Source organism: Bactrocera oleae, chromosome 4 (assembly GCF_042242935.1).
Source record: "Bactrocera oleae isolate idBacOlea1 chromosome 4, idBacOlea1, whole genome shotgun sequence".
Taxonomy (NCBI): domain Eukaryota; kingdom Metazoa; phylum Arthropoda; class Insecta; order Diptera; family Tephritidae; genus Bactrocera; species Bactrocera oleae.
The window spans coordinates 32215977-32239667 of NC_091538.1; the positions used below are offsets into that span (position 1 = coordinate 32215977).

A 23691-nucleotide genomic window follows, 5' to 3' on the forward strand; every position below is an offset into this window, starting at 1 on the left:
GTACTCTACCTAAAATTCTTTTATGGTAAGTATAAATTTCTTGATCTCATATTACTTTAGTATGTATGAACCAAAACCAAATTTTTGGTGCAAAAGAAAAGAAAAAAATACAAAATTGTACTAAAAATCACTGAATAATTTCAGAAATTTAAATTTAATTTTCACACTGGATTTACTTTGCGGAAAGTTTAATTTATATATTTGTATGTGCAATAGATATTTTAATTGAAATGTGTAATAAGTCAGAATAAATATTAACAGTAGTTATCAGTGCAGTTGATAATATATGAGTTGATCATTATGAGACTTTCAGTTTGAGTAAAGAAGAAGAAAACATTTCCCATGCAAAAGTGGAATACGCATTATTTTTTAACTTGCTATTGACTCAACTAGTAGGATGTGCACACACAAGGAAAACAAAAACAAAAAAGCGTAGAATAATAATTAAGCAGCACAAAAGAACGAAGAAGGGATGGTTGGAAGAGACGGCGTAGAGCAAAGCGCGGTGAAAATCTCTGCAGCAAAATGCAAAAGTGCAAGCAAGAACAGGGACGTAGCTGCGCAGCTTGGTGATAAGTGTGACGAAACTTTTAAGTGTCATTCAAATATAAGAAAATTCCTAAAATCGTAATTTGCATTATATGTGAATATGTTTATCACGAAGGAGATTTCAACAGATTTAAAAAAAGGTTTTTACGTGGGTAAGCGATTGATTGTGTGTCCGGATCATGGTGATGTAGACATAACCTCATCCGAACACGCCCCGCTGGATGAAAACTCAAGAAAAATAATAGCATATATAAAACAGCACGAAGATCTTAAGTTATGTTTGAGCAGCAGTGTAATGTTAGATACATCAAGCTCACAAGATCTTCTTAATAAAACAGTGAGAAACAATGAGGATGAACAGCTCCTAAATGCCAAGGTTGAAATTGAACTGCTACGTGATTTAAATCAAGAATTGAGATTATTGACTGAATTACTGGAAATAAATAAAGCACAAGTAAACAAATGTAAGTCGTATGCGGAAATTTTAAAAGAAGATAAGAAAGAAAGAGTGTTTGAAAAAGTTCCAGCAATTGTAGTTAAGACCAAGAATAAAGAAACGGATAAAAACTATGCTCAACTAGTTAAAAAAAAATATTTCTACTAATACAAGTGCTCAAATAATAAATGTAGTGACAACAAAATCGGGTGCAGTGATAGTTAAGTGTAAAAGCAAGCAAGATGTCACAAGAACCAAAGACCTATTGACTGAAAAACTTGGTGAAAATTTAAAGTGGTACAGGAGAAAATGAATGCTCCCAAAATCAAAATTTTTGATATAGATAGGGACATGAACAAAGAAGAACTAATTGATGATATTTTTAACAGAAACTGACTTTACTAATAGGAAGAAAAAACGTAGCTTAATTCTTGAAGTGTCTTCTAACATTTATCTCAGTGCGATGTTCCAATAAAGTTACCTATGTTGGCCATAAGAACTGTCGTGTGTTTGATGCTTTTGACTGGAGTATGTGCTTTAAATGTGGCCGGACCAATCACAGCCACAAAAAATGTAACAATGAATCAGCTTGTCTAATTTGTGCAGGAAAGCATGATACTAGAGAATGCACCAGCACCATGAAATCATGTATAAACTGTGTTTATTACAATAAACATTTTAATAAAAACAACCCCACTTATCATGCGACAACGGCAACTAAACAGTATAATATGTATTGTAAACCACATGTTATAGTGGAATTTAATTAAACATAAATTATATTCATTAAATGGTTATAGCATACATTATAATCAAAGCAGTATAAACAAGGCAGATGGAGTAATAATGTATGTCTCAAATGCTCTAAAACACTCCACATCCGTAGATCCTATCGGACGTTGCAATTTTCTCTCTACATGTATAAGTATTAACAATCATTTAAATTTAAAGGTAACTGGAATTTACAGATGTCATGACATCCCTAAGGATGAATTTATTAACAATTTAAAAATATATATGGATACTTATTCTAAGATTAACAAGTAAGGAAGGGCTAAGTTCGGATGTAACCGAACATTTTATACTCTCGCAAAGTCAAATGGTATACTCGTTTGAGATTTCTTTGTGGATTGACTGATATTTTCGGTAGAAGGTCAACTATAGGCACTGGGGTCCACATATTCAGTACTTAGGGGTTTGAACAGTTTTGGTTCGATTTAGACAATTTTTGGCCGCAAGGTGGCATACTTTAATTGCATTATTCATGCAAAGTTTTACCCCGATATAATCATTGTTACCTGATTTGCATAGTGGAAAGTGAAAGAATCAGATGGAATTGAAAATGGTGTTACATGGGAAGTAAGCGTGGTTGTAGTCCGATTTCGCCCATTTTCACACTATGACATAGAAACATGAAAAGAACGTTATGCACCGAATTTGGTTGAAATCGGTTGAGCTCCACTCCACATCCGTAGATACTATCGGGCGTTGCAATTTTCTCTCTACATGTATAAGTATTAACAATAATTTAAATTTAAAGGTAACTGGAATTTACGGATGTCATGACATCCCTAAGGATGAATTTATTAACAATTTAAAACAAGTAAGGAAGGGCTAAGTTCGGATGTAACCGAACATTTTATACTCTCGCAAAGTCAAATGGTATACTCGTTTGAGATTTCTTTGTGGATTGACTGATATTTTCGGTAGAAGGTCAACTATAGGCACTGGGGTCCACATATTTAGTACTTAGGGATTTGAACAGTTTTGGTTCGATTCAGACAATTTTTGGCCGCAAGGTGGCATGCTTTAATTGCATTATTCACGCAAAGTTTTACCCCGATATAGTCATTGTTACCTGATTTGCATAGTGGAAAGTGAAAGAATCAGATGGAATTGAAAATGGTGTTACATGGGAAGTAAGCGTGGTTGTAGTCCGATTTCGCCCATTTTCACACTATGACATAGAAACATGAAAAAAACGTTATGCACCAAATTTAGTTGAAATCGGTTGAGCAGATCTCAAGATATGGGTTTTCACCTAAAAGTGGGCTGTGCCAGGCCCACTGACTAATTTTGAACGCGGTTCCTATAAAGCCACTTTATACCATCTCTGAGATAAAATTTAATGTCTCTGGTGTGTTAAGTGCTTGATTTATCGCGCTTTTAGTAGTTTTTAACAGTACCGTTATATGGGGAGTGGGCGGAGTTGCCACCCGATTTCAACTATTTTCACACCGTCAATAGAAGTGCTAAAAACATTTGCTCCTAGTGAATTTTGTTATTATAGCATTAGCGGTTTAGGAGATATGCACATTAAACCTATTAGAGGCGGGACCACGCCCACTTTTTAAAAAAAGTTTTAACTGCAGATGCCCCTCCCTAATGTGATCTTGTGTACCAAATAACAGTCTTGTATCTTATTGCGGAGCTTAGTTATGGCAAGTTATTTGTTTTTGATTAATGGCGTTTTGTGGGCGTGGCAGTGGTCCGATTACGCCCATCTGCAATACCAACCGTCTCACGGTACCAAGAAACATGTCTACCAAGTTTTATAAAGATATCTCAATTTTTACTCAAGTTAGAGCTTGCACGGACGGACGGACGGACAGACAGTCACCCGGATTTCAACTCGTCTCTTCATCCTGATCATTTATATATATATATAACCCTATATCTAACTCGATTAGGTTTAGGTGATACAAACAACCGTTAGGTGAACAAAACTATTATACTCTGTAGCAACAGGTTGCGAGAGTATCAAAATCATATATTAGTTGGAGATTTCACTATAAATTTAAATGATGTAGACTATCACTCATATCTACTATTATCAAGTGTTTTAGATATGAATTATGTACCGTTTTTTAATAATACCACCAGACCTTATAGTGAGGATTGATCATGTATAGATAATATGTTCGTTAAAACAAATATTCCCAACGTAAAGTCAATTACATATTGTATAAACAAATGATCACTGATCATTATATATTGTTTTTGTCATTAAATACGTATAAATTATTAAAGCATAAAGAACCTAAGAATTATCTCAGTTATAAAATACTGCAGAAAAATAGTAAAAATGTACTTTGGGAAGACATATTAAATATACAGGATCCAAATATTGCTACTAATAGTCTCATAGCTAAAATTTAAAATTTGATAAAAAATGCTCTTGTTAAACCAAAACACAACAAGCGTAAATTTAAACAGTGTAAAAATTGGATTACGATTGGCATAATGAAGTCATGTCGTACTAAAGAGAAGTTATATAATAAATGAAAAAAACTAAAAATAATATAGAACTAATAACAAATACAATACTTACTGTAAAAAACTAGACAAAGTAATGAAAATTACTAAGTGGAATTATGAGAGTAATTCGATAAATAGTAAATCTAATTGTCGTAAAGATTTATGGAATTACGTAAATCATAAATTAGGTAAAAATGAAAAGGCATCCAAAGATATAGACTACTTAATCGAACATGATGTGATGATCACTAACTCTGCAGAAATTGCTAATACTTTTGTAAATTTTTTTTAGTAATGTAGGTATAGATTTAGCTGCTAAAATGAAAAAAACAGATAACAGTACGATTTCTAATATAGAAAATAATGCTAAGTCAATTTGACCAGCCAACTGATGAACAGGAAATTAAAAAAGTAATCAGAAACCTAAGAGACAAAGCTGGCGGCGCTGATGGAATTAACACTAAAGTCTTAAAAATAATAAGTAAATTTATTAGTAAACCATTGGAATTTATCTTTAATAACTTTATGACTTTGGGAATATGGCCAATTGGATTAAAATGTGCAGAAATCCTACCAATTCATAAATCATTAGACAAACAAAAAACTAATAACTATCGTCCAATATCCTTAATTTCTTATATAGCAAAAGTTTTTGAAAAAATTATTCATAAACGAATTTATATCTTCATAACAAACTCAAAAATTATCGCGAAAAACCAACATGGCTTCTTAAAAAATTAAGGCACTAAGGATGCAATTGTAGCAATTACCAGTTTTATATACACTAATATTGATAAAAATAATTCAACAGTGATAGCTTTCCTGGATTTAGCGAAAGCTGTTGATACAGTAGATAATGTTTTATTGCTGGATAAATTATATACTTGTAGATATGGAATCAGAGGAATCGCTGTTGATTTAATTCGTGACTACCTTGAAAACAGATATCAAGTAGTTAAAGTTAACGGGGTAAAAAGCAAATAATGTAAAGTTCAAGTAGGGGTGAGGCAAGGTCTTGGGACCACTGATTTTTCTTCTATATGCAAGTGATATCTTAAAGGAACTACCTGAAACCTGTTTGGCAGCTTATGCAGATGATACATTAGGTAAATGTATAGGTAGGTCAATCTTGGCCGGAAGCTCAATCACAACTGAATGTGCAGTTAAGTTTAATAGGGAATTGGATATGTAATAATTACTTAACTCTAAATGTTGAAAAAACTAACTATATAACTTTCGGTTCATCTAAAGACAGTATTTCAGAAAGTTTTGAGTTAAAAATTTATGATAAGACCATTAAAAGAACTGATAATTGTAAATACTTAGGTATATATTTTGATAGTCACATGAGATGGGATATTCATATCAAAGAAGTCATAAAAAAAACTAAATATTTTCTATTTATATCAAAGTTTAAAAATATAATGAACAAGAAAGCACAAAAAACAATTTATTATGCATTATTCGATAATATAGTCAACTATGGAATTATTGCCTGGGGAGGTATTTTTAAGAATGTTACAAAATTGTTAATAAAAATACAAGATAAATTAATTAATCATTTATGTGATAAAAATTAGAGAACACCCGTACTGGGTATTAAAAAGAAATTTATTTCTGAGTCACTATGTATATTATTCCGATTGTAGAGACCTTATTAATGAATATAAAGGTAAGGCTAGAGCTAAACCGTTACAGTCACCAAAAATTAATAAAAATATATCTTACAAAGACTCGATATATATCGCAATTAAATACTACAATATGTTAACGCTGAGTCTAAAGTTGTTAAATATTGAAAATAAAGCAAGCAAAAAGAAAATAACTGAGTGGATTGTAGACACTGATATTTAAAAACACTATGTTTTCTTGCGTTTTTCATTATAAATGACAGTGATACATAAATTAGTACTTAATTATAATAAACTAATATTACCAGGACTATGTACAGGTGTTTTGTAACACCTCTATAGGTGCATACTTTGTATGTAATATGTACTTTGTATCCTGGGACAAATAAATAAAAATATGTATACAAGATTTACCTTCTTATAACTTGTCAGCTCTCAGAGCAGTTTATATAGTAACATGAAACGTTTTATAAGCAACTTTATTAATGTTTTTGTGTTTTTCGTCGTTGTTCATGTTTTGTTTTAAAAATAAAACCAAAGATTATTTCATAAAAATGAAGTATACAAAGCCAAGGTCTCTTAATTTAAACCAGCGAAAACTAAGTAGGTTTTGAGGGGAAAAACTATCGATACAATCGATAGTAATTTTTTAAACTCTCGAGTGGTACAACTATCGATAGTTTGGCAACTCTACGTTTTTGTTTGTATTAATCTCTCAAACACTCTTGTACAGGTTCTAAATGCACTGACGCAATATCAAAGTTTTCGCAATTTCAATAGAAGAGGATTTCGTGGAATTTCTGCCAAAATTTGGGCTTTGCACGTGATAAAAGCTTAGACGGCCGACCGCACTTCGGCTAGCTTTGAATTCTTTCCGTTAGATTATTATTCCGATTTATGGTTTGACGGGTTGATTTTGAAAATTCTACTGGTTTTCTATCTCACTTAAATATGTTTTGTCTTTATGACAATTTATAACTAGTTGTCGTACGTCAACACTAATTTCTTTACTCATATAAAAAAAATGCACCGTTCAGGAAGGAAATTCGCTTATTTACAAATAACGGTGCACTGTGGAAGTAGTTGGTAGAACCGCAAGTTAGAGGGTTGCATTTTATCCATATTTTAGAATTGCCATATGTGGACTCTCTGTGTTTTAAAAACTCTTTATATGAAATATTTTTAATAAATACGAAAAAATTAAAAAAAAAGCCAAAACTTTTTACTCTTAACTGGAATTCGTGTGGAGTGTATTGTGTTGTTATATTGCACATAAATTGATCCGAACTGCACTTTTCCGAGTGGCGACTTCATTTTGAGTAATTTTATTGATTTTGTTTATTTTGAAAAAATTGTAACATTGCAACGTTTCGTTTCAATTTGATATTTATTGGAGTGCTGTGGCATACACAATATTTCTTGTTTTTCCATCTTATGCGTAAACGAATAAATCAGAATGTTTTCCGACGGCAGAGAGCTGCCCATATGAGAAGAATGTATTCTTCAAATCCACACACTTGCACGGATAGTCCTTGTGGTGTGTTGATAGTGGCCATGACCCGAGAGCTGCAACTTTTACAGGTCGGTGTGCCTGAGTTTTGCGGCTGAATCATTTGCTATTCCTTTAACTTTTGAATTTGAGTAAATTTTCGCACATAAGCGACTACTCTTAGTGCTCTAGGAAATAAATAAAATCGGTCTAATATATTATCATCACCTTAAGTGATATTAAAATTGCAATTTTCCTGCTTTTGGGAGGTATTATATCGCGAGCGAGAGATTCTGGCCAGAAGTCGTGGGATTCTGGCAGCCACATTGGACCGTTCCAGGAGGTGCAGTACTCGTGAGGTAAAGCGGTATATCGCGAGCGAGAGATTCTGGCCAGAAGTTGTGGGATTCTGTCAGCCACATTGGACCGTTCCAGCAATTGCGGTACTCGTGAGGTAAAGCGGTTTGCAGGCTTTTGTCCCAAGATTTGCTGGATGATCTGCTTTTGACACATGTTGCCGTTTTGCTAAGGATATAAGGTATATATAGGCTGGTTTTTTAAACAAGTTAATACGATTTCTGAGTCTGACCAAAAATAGGTTCATTGAGGATCGGTTTGAACAATTTAAATAAATTTTTCTCACAGAAGTCGTACTACATTCCTGCTAGGGGCGAAATTTACCCATCGAGGGGTTCGAATTTCTGATATATGTGTAAATTTTTAGCAAATTAAACCCGTTTTGTATAACGAATAGGTTTCTATTGCTTATTCCATTCAGTACCATCTTTTGATATTTTTTCATATGGTAAGCCCACTCTTCTTTATCAGACTTTTTTCCATGCTTAGGAAATGCTGAACTGCAGCCTATAACCATAGTTTCATAGAATGGGATTCGCACAACATTACAATCATGTTAGTTTAGAGTTGTTGCGGATTTGTAATATTCTTCCCATGCCTGGTCCTCTCTGAAGGCTGGGTGATCTGAGGTAATTCTTCTACACCCGAAAACTTTCTCAGTTGGTTATTTAAAAATTCCTTTGAAAAGTTTTTAACTTGAGTTGCGAGAAAGCTAATTTTTTATGACAATGAGTGATGTTGTCGTTAACAATACACGCAGTTGAATATGCTTTCACAATCTTTTGTCACATGAGAATTAAACATACAATTTATGACTAGGGTTTAAATAAGTTAAAGGAAAGTGTCGCTGCACAAATATTTACTGGGATAGTTCCCCATGATTCTGTAGTAACTGTAGGATATACTCTTTGAAATTATGGGCTTATTCCTTTTTGAATTTTTGGAAAATTCATTAACCTTCCTATTTCGTAATTCAAGTTATCTCAAGTTGTAAATACTTTTTGAAACGTAAACGGATCAGTGGTGGCCATTTGGCCGACTTTTGGTTCAAATCGTAAATTGCATAAAATTATCCCCATAACTAAGAAACCGAACCCATTTTAACCCAACTTGAATGTTTTATTTCATTTTAACAACTCATTGTTCTTGTGTAGGCCCTGTAGAATCGGGTTTAAGTTTAAAAATTGTGTTTACAATAACTAAACTTGATGATTATCTTCTCGTTTAGAGTTATTGTGTATATATTTTGATGACGTGTGTGACAATCTTTAGTCAAAAGTAATAAGGAGGAATAAATTTTAGGAAAAACTCCAAAAAGTATTTACAACTTGAGGTAACCTAAATGACGAGTTGGTAGACGCATATTGTTCTGAGAAAAAATTTGAAAGTAATTCACCATCCGGCCTTTTGAAACTCTTACGGACGAACAAGTTTTTCTTTAATTTTCCAAAAGAGGGGATAGCATATCAAATATTCGTCATATTAGTTGTGTGTGGAAATAGGCTGAATAATCCAGATCTCGGAATTAGTTGAATGCTTGGATTGTGAAGATTTTATTATTTAGTTTGCGGGAAAAAAGTAAGACGTGTTGGCATTTAAAAAAAGACAGATTCGAACCCACAATTCGTCAGCAGGGATCTAGTCTATTTATTTAAATTCAAATATTGTTTGGCAGATGATTTTATTCGTTATTGGATCGTTGAATTTTGATTTTGTTGAGATAATATGAAAGGATTTACTACAACTTACCCTTCTTAAGCAATTATTTTGTGTGCCGACATTAAGATTTATTTACGTATAAAACTGTAAATTATTTTATTATTCACTTATAATTCAACAATGAATTAAAGTCTTATAACGATTTTTATCACATTTTATGTAAGTTTAATATAGGGTGGATTTTTTACAGTTGCCCAGGGCGCCATTTTAGGTAAATCCGGCCCAAATCACGAGCACAAAAGCATGTTGTCAAACGATGAATGTGTTATTTTGGCTTGGGATGCACTAGTCGAAAAATACAAACATAAAAAAAGTATTGGTAGATAATGAAATAGGAAGGTTAATGTATTTTCCTTTAGAGCGTGTCAAATCAAACAAAGCAGTGCCAATCCTTATGTGAAAGTTGTAAAGGGGTCATAGAGCTAGATCTTTCGAGAAATTAAAAAAAAATCCTAAATTGTCTGTTGAATTCTCATGTGACAAAAGATTATGAAAGCAAATTCAACTGCTTCTATTGTCAACGACAACATCACTCATTGCTTAATTTCACCAATTTTCAAAATATAAAGACAACCAAAACGGATAATCCCAAAATCTCGAATACCAAAAATAGGGCGGAACAACCATGTCGCTCAAAAGCAATAAAAATGCAAACTTTTAATTCAGAAAATTAAAACAAAAATACCAACTGCGGTCTTCAAAAATTAGCTCTTTCGCAACTCAAGTTAAAAGCTTTTCAAATGAATATTTAAATAACCAACTGAGAAAGTTTTCGGGTGTAGAAGAAATGGAATTAGCAATAGAAACCTATTCGTTATACAAAACGGGTTTAATTTGCTAATAATTTACACATACTTATATTAGAAATTCGAACCCCTCAATGGGTAAATTTCGCCCCTAGCAGGAATTTAGTACGACTTCTGTGAGAAAAATTAATTTAAATTGATCAAACCGATCCTCAATCAACCTATCTTTGGTCAGACTCAGAAATCGTATCACGCAAAGTTTTACGCCGATATAATAATTATTGCTTGATTTCCATACTGGAAAGTGAAAACATCAGATGGATTTTAAAATGCTGTTATATGGGAAATAGGCGTGGTTGTAATCCGTTTTCGCCAATTTTCGTACTATAATATAAAATATGAGAAGAATATTATGTACCGAATTTGGTTGAAATCGGTTAAGCAGATCCCAAGATATGTGTTTTCACCTAAAAGTGGGCAGTGCCACGCCCACTGACTAGTTTTGAACGTGGTTCCTACAAAGTCATCTCAGTCACAGACAGTCACCCGGATTTCAACTCGTCTCTTTATCATGATCATTTATATATACATAACCCTATATCTAACTCGATTAGTTTTAGGTGATACAAACAACCGTTAGGTGAACAAAACTATTATACTCTGTAGCAACCGGGTGCGAGAGTATAAAAAGTAAGGAAGGGCTATGTTCGGATGCAACCGAACATTTTATACTCTTACATAGTCAAATGGTATACTCGTTTGAGATTTCTTTATATATTTTAATAATTAGAGCAATAGTTCTTGTGTTTTGTTGTATACGCTTATAATTTATTTTATATAGAATGAATTACAACTGTATTGAGGAGTATGAAAATAAATCGTTTTTTGGCAATGAATAATATTTTTTATTTATTTTATCGATATTATTATACATGTTTAGCTTAAAAAAAATAAATATTAACAACTTTAAAAATTATATTATTATATTAATTTGTATATAATATTTACAATATTAAACATAAATTTTTATATAGATTCTTATACATATATCCAAAGCCTATTTCTTTTCTCCTTATACTATTTAATTTCTATCATATATTTATACAATAATGATTTATATAATAAAAAATTATACATACAATTTAAATTTTGTTAATTAGATTATTTGCATATTTTTCTTCAAATTGTCTTAGAAACTACTGTCAAAAATGCTTGACCATTTCTTAATATATATTTGAAAAGAAAATTAAGAACCATTGCAATAAGTACTGTCTCAAAAGTAATTGCATTAACATGGGAAGGATCCATGTTTGAAAATGCCCAATCAATGTGTGTACCGTCAGGTGTAGTTGAATATTCTACACCAAGCAGGGAACTAAAGTTTTTTTCTTGAAGCAGATTTCCTATTGAACTCCCTGTAGACATTAAACAAATGTTGAAATCTCCAACAATTAGCACATTTTGATTGCATAACTCAGAAGTAAGGACTTGGTGAAGTTCTACAATTAAATGTCTGACAGAGAAAGCTGAATTTCTGCATAGAACCAGAATACATTTAAACAAAACCGCTTCTAAATTTTTGCGGCCTGAATAAATTTTCTTTACAGCCTTTGGTTCTATAGAGCTAGCAATACTATGCTTTGCATATATTATAATGCCTTGTTTATTTCTGTTGCTTGTTTCCGTGCTATCTATCCTGAGCTCGTTAATTGGAGAAAATCCTGGTATATCAAAGTTTTCTCACGGGTAACTCCAAGTTTCTACAAAACATAAAATATCTGAAGATAGCATCAAACAGTCGCTTTTTATATCATTAATGTGAGCATGAAGACTCTGAACATTATGGAATAAAATTTGATGTCCTGATTTTCGGGAATTCATAAAACTGAAACTTGTTGTCAGAGCTTTATTTGTGTTCAATTCCCTCAGTTCCTTAAGTACAGGATCCGATTCATAAAATTTATTAGGAGGAATAAAATTTCCTATGATGAATAGACCTTCTACAGTAGTAGCTCGACTGCAAGCGACATAAGTATATTGAAGCTCTAGGCATTCTGGGTCGAGTATGAACTACAACTTTATTATATGCACTCTGACTTTTATGAATAGTTATTCTCTCAGCCATGAACAGCAAGCATATGCATCCAGTATATATTGGATATCCATATTTGCTCTATGGAGTTCCAAAATCAGAGGATTATAAGCGTTTCTAAAACGATCCTGTAATATTCTTTTTAGAAAAATTTTGGGTTTTGTTAAACTTGACCGAAGGGCTAACAAATAGTCTTCAAAAGGCATATTTATTCTACTATCAGACAAGAAGTGTTCAAAATCGTTTAAATTAGAAATGTCTTCTGTAGTCATATTTGAATTTAAAACGTTTTGAATTTTGAAAAAGTTTTCCTTGTGTCTTTCTGAATTTTGACTTGTTTCTGTAAGAGGTAACAGTATTTGCGTTGAAGGTATTGGTGAATATGGTATACCAAAACGACAAAACTGTTTTCCTCTTATTCCCTAGTACAGGACCGACTGTGGTTATGCTTTTGATAAATCAAATAATTTTCTAAGTGGCTGATCGAACCATCTGTAGAAATATAATTGTCAATAAAACTAATGACATCAGGGAATGTCTGAGGATCTTGAAGGTTGATTTTGGGAGCATTATTAAGCCAATACATGCCGTGTACATGCGGGGAACCTATCTGTTGAAACTCCACTCTCCAGTAAAAATTTGTAACAAAATGCTCTCCAAAAATGCAGGCGTTATCTTTAAAAATCTTAAGAATTTGTCGATAGCGGTAGTCAAAATTTCTAGCATAAGTAACCGCGTCTGACCGAATTAAGCGATATCTATCTTGGGTTGTTAAACTGTTTTCTTCCACTTCCGAAATATCTTTAGAATCAACAGCTTTAGAGAGGATGACCGAAAGCTCAACCCACTCAGATTCTGTAGCCGATAAAGTGATAAACAAAGTTTGAACCCCAAATTGGCCAATCATAGCGATTGTCTTTTTCTTCAGCTTCCCAGTGCGCAGGAGAGGATCTAACGCCTTTCAAAACCTTGTAACCATCATCGTGTTGAATCAAGTTTTGAACAAAGTTTTCGTTTAATAGATTTTGGGCCGTAACTCGGTTGCGACTGAAAACTTTTTAAGGCAAATGGATATACTATTCTTAATTTGTAGCAGTTCTAATTTTTTGTAATCATAGCACAACTTTGGAATGGTACACGCTCTTCTGTCAAAACGGCGAATTTCAGAACGTATTATCTTGCTATACGTTTCAGAGCATGTACGCTTCTGCCCAACGTATATTGTTCCAAATGGCAACTCTTCTGAATTATGTCAATTGGTCTTTGTCCTTCACCTGGTACTATAACTAAACGGTTATAGTCTAAGTTTTCTACAGGAATATTGTCCAAAAGAGTTTCTTGACCGCCTGGATTTAGCTAGGTAAAAGACCCGTGGGAAGTTTGTGCCGCATGACAAGATTGAACCAATCGGGAATCCTCTGCAGATGCAACAAACGAAACTTCTTCTTGGTTATTAAATTCTGAAATCCAGTTCTCATTAATATGTATATTGTGCTCACGATACAGAGGGGTATTCACTAAGAACTGCAAAGCTTCAATCATCTTTGCGAGGCGTATGGTATCGATCATGTAATCATGATTGTATTCCAAACGCCTTCTTAAATGAATTTGTATAACATGAGCCTCATTAAAAGTCCTTGGTAGAGATGTCACAATATTGTTAACAGAAATTGGTATATTAACAACAGCACCTTTGAGCAAACTCTGACCTTGATATCCTAACGGACGGATTGTCATAAAAGGCAATCTAGGCATTATGAGACGTTCTTCAATTGGGGTCAAACCTTTCAAACAATCCGGTATTTTAGGAAAGTCTAGACCGTTAGCTAAACATATTTTTGGAACGTTCTTTTTAACAATCGCATTTTTGCAAGTAGCACAAAAATTGTAATTTCCATCTTCTGAAGGCAATTTTTGCATTAAAAAGAAGGCGTATGCAGCATTCGGGTGACCTTGCGCAATAGTTTCGAAATTTAATTTGCGAACTTGGTGTGAAAACCATAAGCCGCCACAGCACACACATATTTCAGTAGGGCCCTTAGTTATATTTTGGAAATAAATGTTTTTGAAATCTGTTAAATTGCCACGATTATCAGTTTCTATAACATTATTTTCTCTCGTTAATCGGATTCGTTGGAACGGCCTTTGGTTTTCAATTTGCCTATTGAGTGGGTTATCTCTCCGAAGGCGAACTTGACTTTGTCTAAGACGTCTCTGATTCAAAATTTCTTCCCTCCTACCCCTCCTACTAAGCTGTCGACACTGTGTTTCTCTATCACGCTCCTCTCTCCTTATTTTAGGATTTCTTCTTGCATGTTCCCTTTGCATTTGATCACGAATGCGCTCTAAAGTCCTATACTCAGGATTTCTTGCGCGAAGTTCTCTATGATTCTAGTGTTCCTACTTTGTTCATCATAACGTACCTCAGGATTTTCTTGACGAGCTCTATGACCTCGAGTATTTCTTATTTGCTCTTCAGAGCGAATTTGTGGATCTTGCCGCCTTGTTCTATGTTGAACAGTATTTACAACATGGGGTCTTCGCGCCGAGATCTATGACCTCGAGTATTTTTTATTTGCTCTTCAGAGCGGATTTGGGGATTTAGACGTCTTGCCCTATGTTGAACAGTATTTAAATTTTGTTCAAAAGACTGTACCTCGAGATTTTCCCGCCTGCATCTATGTTTATTTGTATTGATAATTTGTTCGGACAGACGTACATCGAAATCTAATCCACGATTAGCGTGACTTACAGTATCTTGTGACTGCTCACTATCTCTATATAAAGAGTTTGCACGAAGATTCTGAAGACGACTTAGTAATACAGATTTTCTACTTAATCCAGGCATAATTAATAAATAATAAATGGCTTAATATATAAAATACTTATATAATTCCGTCCGTCCGGGTCTGAAAAGTTGGATACTAGGTGCTGCTCTCTTTCACTGTAATTGAATCCTTGCTATTACTCCTTTCCTGTTCGGTGTATAGGTACTATGGTATACTGGTGCACATATGTATATGTGTTTGCTCGCCACTGTATATAATACGGTTTTGCTTTCCAATGTATATAACAATAGTTTCAACACTATATAACTAATATACTGAAATTAGTTTGAATACAGCACTTTGTTGGTCAAGAAATCTAGTGTAACTGAAACTACAAACAGAGTGTACTGATATTTATTATACTCTTGCAACATGTTGCTACAGAGTATAATAATTTTATTATGGTATATTTTTGTACACATAGCTTACGTACTTTTGTATACCTATATATTACATAGATATACACTAACATAATAATACAGATTATTTAGTTATATTTATATTTTAGAAATTAGTAGTTTATTTCATTGTATTGAAATTAAGTGCTCGGAAAACCCCTCCGTAAATTGCTTTGGTCTAACGCTTTTTAAAACAGGGATCTATGGTACCTATTTTGAAAGGTCTGCTCATGAAGGCTAAATTAACAATAACTTACATATAATTAAGTATGGTACACACATATGTAGAACAGGTATATAGATTTTCTTCTTTCTGTCTTAATATCTAAACCTTTCATAAGCTGCCAACGGCGCTGTGCAAATCCCAAAAAGTACTTAAATGTAAGAGTTTACACTACATTACATTAGGTTCACCTAATGACCTTCATATTAAAATGTGATGTAAAACTAAAATAATAGACAGTAGCATTTTAACCGATGGTGTCGCAGTTTATCTATTACCACATAAAAACGATCTTTAGCCCTTTTAATACTACACCAATAATATTTATCTCACGCGATTTTTTTTAGAAAGATATTTTTGCTCTATACAAAGTCCAGGACTCTAAGAAACTTTTTTACCTTGTTTTCTGGTATTTAATATTTTGTTATAAGCTCAATATGATAGCTCAAAAAATATACTTATTTACTGATTCTCACCAAATATTAGAAGAATTACTTGTCTATAGAAATCTATATCTATCTCGATTAGTTTTAGGTGATGCAACCAACAGTTTGGTGAACAAAACTATACTCTGTTGCAACATGTTGCGAAAGTATAAAAATGTTGCGAAAGAATTCAACATTTATTATTCTATTATTATTTGGTATCTTATTAACTTATGTTATTGATCATAGATTTACTATTTTAGATCGATACTATTTTTTTCCGAAATGTTAACTTTAACAAAAAGAAGCTATTAAACTCAAACATGGTATGTGATTTAATATGTGGGGTATATGAGGTTGTTGTTGTACAAAAGGAGCTTAAATCAGTATATTATGGTTACAAGGTTTAAACAAAGGTAGACCAATTTCATTCATATGCAGCGTTTTTTTTTAAGAAAAACTGTTCATTAAATTTCATTAAATTATAAAATTAACGAAAACAATTTTACCATAAGATTATACCATAAGTAGTACATGTATGCTGGGGAAATTCGTGGATCGATTTCACACATTTTCGGCTTTAAACTGTTGTATATCTAATATTTTACGTTTATATAAAGCCAAACGGAAGTTTGAATTTTTTACAATACATAAAGTATGTTGGAGCTAGGGTCAATATTTACCCGATAATGGGTACTAGGGCGGAACCAAGAATTTTATACTCTTGTAATTCGCAAGAATCAAAGGCCAGGAAATTCCTTCTGGTGTGGCAAAGTTGAGAAAGACTTAAACATCCATTATTAAATGAATCGTGATTACATTACAATCAAATTTGGTATCTTCTTGACTTATATTAAAGGCCATAAACTTAGTCTCAGTTTTATTGCTATATTTTAGTTTGCGTCAGCGAAAATTATATTAAAAAAAAAACAAAAAACATCTTGAAGTGCAGTATACATAGTATTGAATGTGATATTACTATACCAAAGTGGCTAAATTTTATATTATAAGCTTGTGTGGAAAACGTCAACCAGAGAATCGGAATTCATTACATGAAGGTGTGAGGTTTAGATCAAGGTATACACTATTTTTGTTCTAATTCAGCGTAGCACATAATTTTTAAGAAAACTTATCCACTTAATTACATTAAGATATCACATTTTGATCAACCGGAACGGTTTAAAGTCAATAGCAAAGACATCATATATATATTGGGGATAGAGAAAGATATTAGTTTCTACATTGCTCAGCTATCCTCGAGCATAGTTAACATATATTGAAGCAATTTTATATATAAAAAAAATTTTTAATACTCACTGACCGACATACGAAGTATTATAAGTAGTATATGGAAGTAGAGTGTAGCATTAACTCGATTTGATCAATTTTTGCCAATACTACATACTACTATCATGCCACAGACTAATAAAATGCGCCCACTGCTTCATTAAGGTACCTCACATACCAATACCAATCATATGGAGTAAAGTCAGACGAATGTTCGAAAATCTTGATATTAGTTACATGGGGGCCAGGTAAAATTTTCACCCGATTTCATCCATTTTAGGCACAAAAAGACCTTGTTATGAGTAAAACACGCTCTCTCATTTTCATTGAGATAACTCACATATTGGCCGATATATGCGGTATAAAGTCACCCGGAAGTTCAAACATCTTTATATTAGGTATATGAGGGCTATAGGAAGTATTGATTCGATTGAACCCATTTTTTTAACACAAACATATTATTATCGAGGGACTTATTTATTTATTTTATTATATGAATTTCAATTAAATGTCTTACACATTGACCGATATTTTCGGTAAAAAGGCAACTATAGGCACTGGCGTCAACAAATTCAGTACCTAGGGACTTAAATAGTTTTGGTTTGATTTAGACAATTTTTGGTCACAAGGTGGCATACTTCAAAGGCATTATTTACGCAAAGTTTTACACCAATACAGTAATTGTTGTTTGATGTGCATAGTGGAAAGTGAAAAAATCAGATGAAATTTAAAATGATGTTATATGGGAAATAGGCGTTGTAATCCGATTTCGCCCATTTTCGCACTATAGCATAAAAATATGAGAAGAATATTATGTACTGAATCGGTTAAGCAGATCCCAAGATATATGGTTTCACCTAAAAGTGGGCGGTGCCACGCCCATTGTTTAATTTCGAACGCCCCCTATAATGTCAGCTCATACGATCCCCGTGTTAAAATTAAATGACTCTGGCGTGTTTAGTGCTTGATTTATCGCGCTTTTAGTAGTACGGTTAACAGTACCGTTATATGGGGAATGGGCGGGTTTGTCACCCGATTTCACCCATTTTCACACCGCCAATAGAGGTGCTAAAAATATTTGCCCTTAGTGAATTTGGTTATTGTATCTTTAGCGCTTTAGGAGATATGCTCATTAAACTTATTAGGGGCAGGACCAATCCCACTTAAAAAAAAAAATTTAACTGCGGATGCCCCGGATGGCAATTTATTTGTTTTTGATTAATGGCGTTTTGTGGGCGTGGCAGTGGTCCGATTACGCCAACCCGTCTTACGGCATCAAGAAACATGTGTACCAAGTTTCATAAAGATATCTCAATTTTTACTCAAGTTACTGCTTGCGCAGACGGACAGATAGTCACCCGGATTTCAACTCGTCTCTTCATCCTGATCATTTATATATATATTATATATAACCCTATATCTAACTCAATTAGTTTTAGGTGATACAAACAACCGTTAGGTGAACAAAACTATTATACTTTGTAGCAACATGTTGCGAGAGTATAAAAAGAGTTTTTAAACACAGACAGTCTACATACGGCAATTGTAAGATATGGGTAAAATGCAACCCTCTATACGTGCGGTTCTACCAACTACCTCCACAGTGTACCGTTATTTGTAAATAAGCAAATTGTCTTCCTGAACGGAGAATTTTTTTTTTATATGAGTAAAGAAATTAGTGTTGACGTACGACAATTAGTTATAGATTGTCATATAGACAAAACATATTTAAATGAGATAGAAAAAAAGTAGAATTTTCAAAGTGAACCCGTCAAACCATAAATCGGAATAATAATGTAACGAAAAGAATACAAAGCTAGCCGAAGTGCGGTCGGCCGTCTAAGCTTTTATCACGTGCAAAGCCCAAATTTGGCAGAAATCCTCTGCTATTGAAATTGCGAAAACTTTGATATTGCCTCAGTGCATTTAGAAACTGTACGAGAGTGTTTGAGAGATTAATACAAACAAAAACGTAGAGTTGCAAAACTATCGATAGTTGTACCACTCGATAGTTTTGATAGTTTAAAAATTTACAACAAAAGAAAACATAGTATTTTTAAATATCAGTGTCTACAATCCACTCAGTTATTTTCTTTTTGCTTGTTTTATTTTCAATATTTAACAACTTTAGACTCAGCGGTAACATTTTGTAGTTAAATACTACTGCGATATATATCGAGTCTTTGTAAGATATATTTTTATTAATCTTTGGTAACTGTAACGGTTTAGCTCTAGCCTTATCTTTATATTCATTAATAACCTCTCTACAATCGGAATAATGACAACATAGTGACTCATAAATAAATTTCTTTTTAATACCCAGTACAGGTGTTCTCTCATTTTTATCACATAAATGATTAATTAATTTATCTTGTATTTTTATTAACAAGTTTGTAACATTCTTATAAATACCTCCCCAGGCAATAATTCCATAGTTGACTATACTATCGAATAATGCATAATAAATTGTTTTTTGTGCTTTCTTGTTCATTATATTTTTAAACTTTGAGGATATAAATAGAAAATATTTAGTTTTTTTATGACTTCTTTGATATGAATATCCCATCTCATGTGACTATCAAAATATATACCTAATATATATTTACAATTATCAGTTCTTTTAATGGTGTTATTATAAATTTTTAACTCAAAACTTTCTGAAATACTGTCTTTAGATGAACCGAAAGTTATATAGTTAGTTTTTTCAACATTTAGAGTTAAGTAATTATTACACATCCAATTCCCTATTAAACTTAACTGCACATTCAGTTGTGATTGAGCTTCCGGCCAAGATTGACCTACCTATACATTTACCTAATGTATCATCTGCATAAGCTGCCAAACAGGTTTCAGGTAGTTCCTTTAAGATATCATTTGCATATAGAAGAAAAATCAGTGGTCCCGAGACCTTGTCTCACCCATACTTGAACTTTACATTATTTGCTTTTTACCCCGTTAACTTTAACTACTTGATATCTGTTTTTAAGGTAGTCACGAATTAAATCAACAGCGATTCCTCTGATTCCATATCTACAAGTATATAATTTATCCAGCAATAAAACATGATCTACTGTATCAACAGCTTTCGCTAAATCCAGGAAAGCTATCACTGTTGAATTATTTTGATCAATATTAGTGTATATAAAACTGGTAATTGCTACAATTGCATCCTTAGTGCCTTTATTTTTTAAGAAGCCATGTTGGTTTTTCGCAATAATTTTTGAGTTTGTTATGAAGTTATAAATTCGTTTTTGAATAATTTCTTCAAAAACTTTTGCTATATTAGAAATTAAGGATATTGGACGATAGTTATTAGTTTTTTGTTTGTCTAATGATTTATGAATTGGTAGGATTTCTGCACATTTTAATCCATTTGGCCATATTCCCAAAGTCATAAAGTTATTAAAGATAAATTCCAATGGTTTACTAATAAATTTACTTATTATTTTTAAGACTTTTGTGTTAATTCCATCAACTCCCCCAGCTTTGTCTTTTAGTATTGTATAATATTTAGTTTTCAGTTCTATATTATTTTTAGTTTTTTTCCATTTATTATATAACTTCTCTTTAGTACGACAGGACTTCATAATGCCAACCGTAATCCAATTTTACAAATTTACGCTTGTTGTGTTTTGGTTTTACATGAGAATTTTTTATCTTTTAGTAGCAATATTTGGATCCTGTATATTTAATATGTCTTCCCAAAGTACATTTTTACTATTTTTCTGCAGTATTTTATAACTGAGATAATTCTTAGGTTCTTTATGATTTAATAATTTATACGTATTTAATGACAAAAACAAAATAAATTGATCAGTGATCATTTGTTCATACAATATGTAATTGATTTTACGTTGGGAATATTTGCTTTATTATCTATGTATACATGATCCATCCTCACTATAAGGTCTGGTAGTATTATTAAAAAACGGTACATAATTCACATCTAAAACACTTGATAATAGTAGATATGAGTAATAGTCTACATCATTTAAATTTATATTGAAATCTCCAACTAATATATGATTTTTATACTCTCGCAACCTGTTGCTACAGAGTATAATAGTTTTGTTCACCTAACGGTTGTTTGTATCACCTAAAACTAATCGAGTTAGATATAGGGTTATATATATATAAATGATCAGGATGAAGAGACGAGTTGAAATCCGGGTGACTGTCTGTCCGTCCGTCTGTCCGTCTGTCCGTCTGTCCGTCCGTCCGTGCAAGCTCTAACTTGAGTAAAAATTGAGATATCTTTATGAAACTTGGTAGACATGTTTCATGGTACCGTGAGACGGTTGGTATTGCAGATGGGCGTAATCGGACCACTGCCACGCCCACAAAACGCCATTAATCAAAAACAAATAACTTGCCATAACTAAGCTCCGCAATAAGATACAAGACTGTTATTTGGTACACAGGATCACATTAGGGAGGGGCATCTGCAGTTAAAATTTTTTTTAAAAAAGTGGGCGTGGTCCCGCCTCTAATAAGTTTAATGTGCATATCTCCTAAACCGCTAAAGCTATAATAACAAAATTCAGTGGAAGCAAATATTTTTAGCACTTCTATTGACGGTGTGAAAATAGTTGAAATCGGGTGGCAACTCCGCCCACTCCCCATATAACGGTACTGTTAAAAACTACTAAAAGCGCGATAAATCAAGCACTAAACACGCCAGAGTCATTAAATTTTATCTCTGGGATGGTATGAGATGACTTTATAGGAACCGCGTTCAAAATTAGACAGTGGGCGTGGCACAGCCCACTTTTAGGTGAAAACCCATATCTTGAGATCTGCTTAACCGATTTCAACCAAATTCGGTGCGTAACGTTCTTTTCATGTTTCTATGTCACAGTGCAAAAATGGGCGAAATCGGACTACAACCACGCCTACTTTCCATATAACACCATTTTAAATTCCATCTGATTATTTCACTTTCCACTATGCAAATCAGGCAACAATGACTGTATCGGGATAAAACTTTGCGTGAATAATGCGATTAAAGTATGCCACCTTGTGGCCAAAAATTGTCTAAATCGAACCAAAACTGTTTAAGCCCCTAAGTACTAAATATGTGGACCCCAGTGCCTATAGTTGACCTTCTACTGAAAATATCAGCCAATCCACAAAGAAATCTCAAACGAGTATACTATTTGACTTTGCGAGAGTATAAAATGTTCGGTTACATCCGAACTTAGCCCTTCCTTACTTGTTAATCTTAGAATTAGTATCCATGTATAATTATGCTCTCGCAACCTGTTGCTACAGAGTATAATAGTTGTGTTCACCTAACGGTTGTTTGTATCACCTAAAACTAATCGAGTTAGATATAGGGTTATATATATATAAATGATCAGGATGAAGAGACGAGTTGAAATACGGGTGACTGTCTGTCCGTCCGTCCGTCCGTCCGTGCAAGCTCTAACTTGAGTAAAAATTGAGATATCTTTATGAATCTTGGTAGACATGTTTCTTGGTACCGTGATTCGGTTGGTATTGCAGATGGTCGTAATCGGACCACTGCCACGCCCACAAAACGCCATTAATCAAAAACAAATAACTTGCCATAACTAAGCTCCGCAATAAGATACAATACTGTTATTTGGTACACAGGATCACATTAGGTGGGGGCGTCTGCAGTTAAATTTTTTTTTTTACGTGGGCGTGGTCTCGCCCCTAATAGATTTAATGTGCATATCTCCTAAACCGCAAATGCTATAATAACAAAATTCACTGGAAGCAAATGTTTTTAGCACTTCTATTGACGGTGTGAAAATAGTTGAAATCGGGTGGCAAATGTGCCCACTCCCCATATAACGATACTGTTAAAAACTACTAAAAGCGCGATAAATCAAGCACTAAACACGCCAGAGACATTAAATTTTATCTCTGAGATGGTATAAACTGGCTTTATAGGAACCGCGTTCAAAATTAGTCAGTGGGCCTGGCACAGCCCACTTTTAGGTGAAAACCCATATCTTGAGATCTGCTTAACCGATTTCAACCAAATTCGGTACGTAACATTCTTCTCATATTTCTATGTTATAGTGCGAAAATTGGCGAAATCGGACTACAACAACGCCTACTTCCCATATAACACCATTTTAAATTCCATCTGATTCTTTCACTTTCCACTATGCATATCAAGCAACAATGATTATATCGGGGTAAAACTTTGAGTGAATAATACGTTTAAAGTATGCCACCTTGCGGCCAAAAATTGTCTAAATCGAACCAAAACTGTTCAAAC

The 23691-nt window shown here is 33.2% G+C and overlaps 1 pseudogene; it reads left to right on the forward strand.

Annotated features, from left to right (window-relative positions):
• The first annotated feature begins 649 nt into the window (after positions 1–649).
• The window catches only part of LOC138856942 (uncharacterized), a 52383-nt pseudogene continuing 29341 nt past the window's right edge, over positions 650–23691 (forward strand).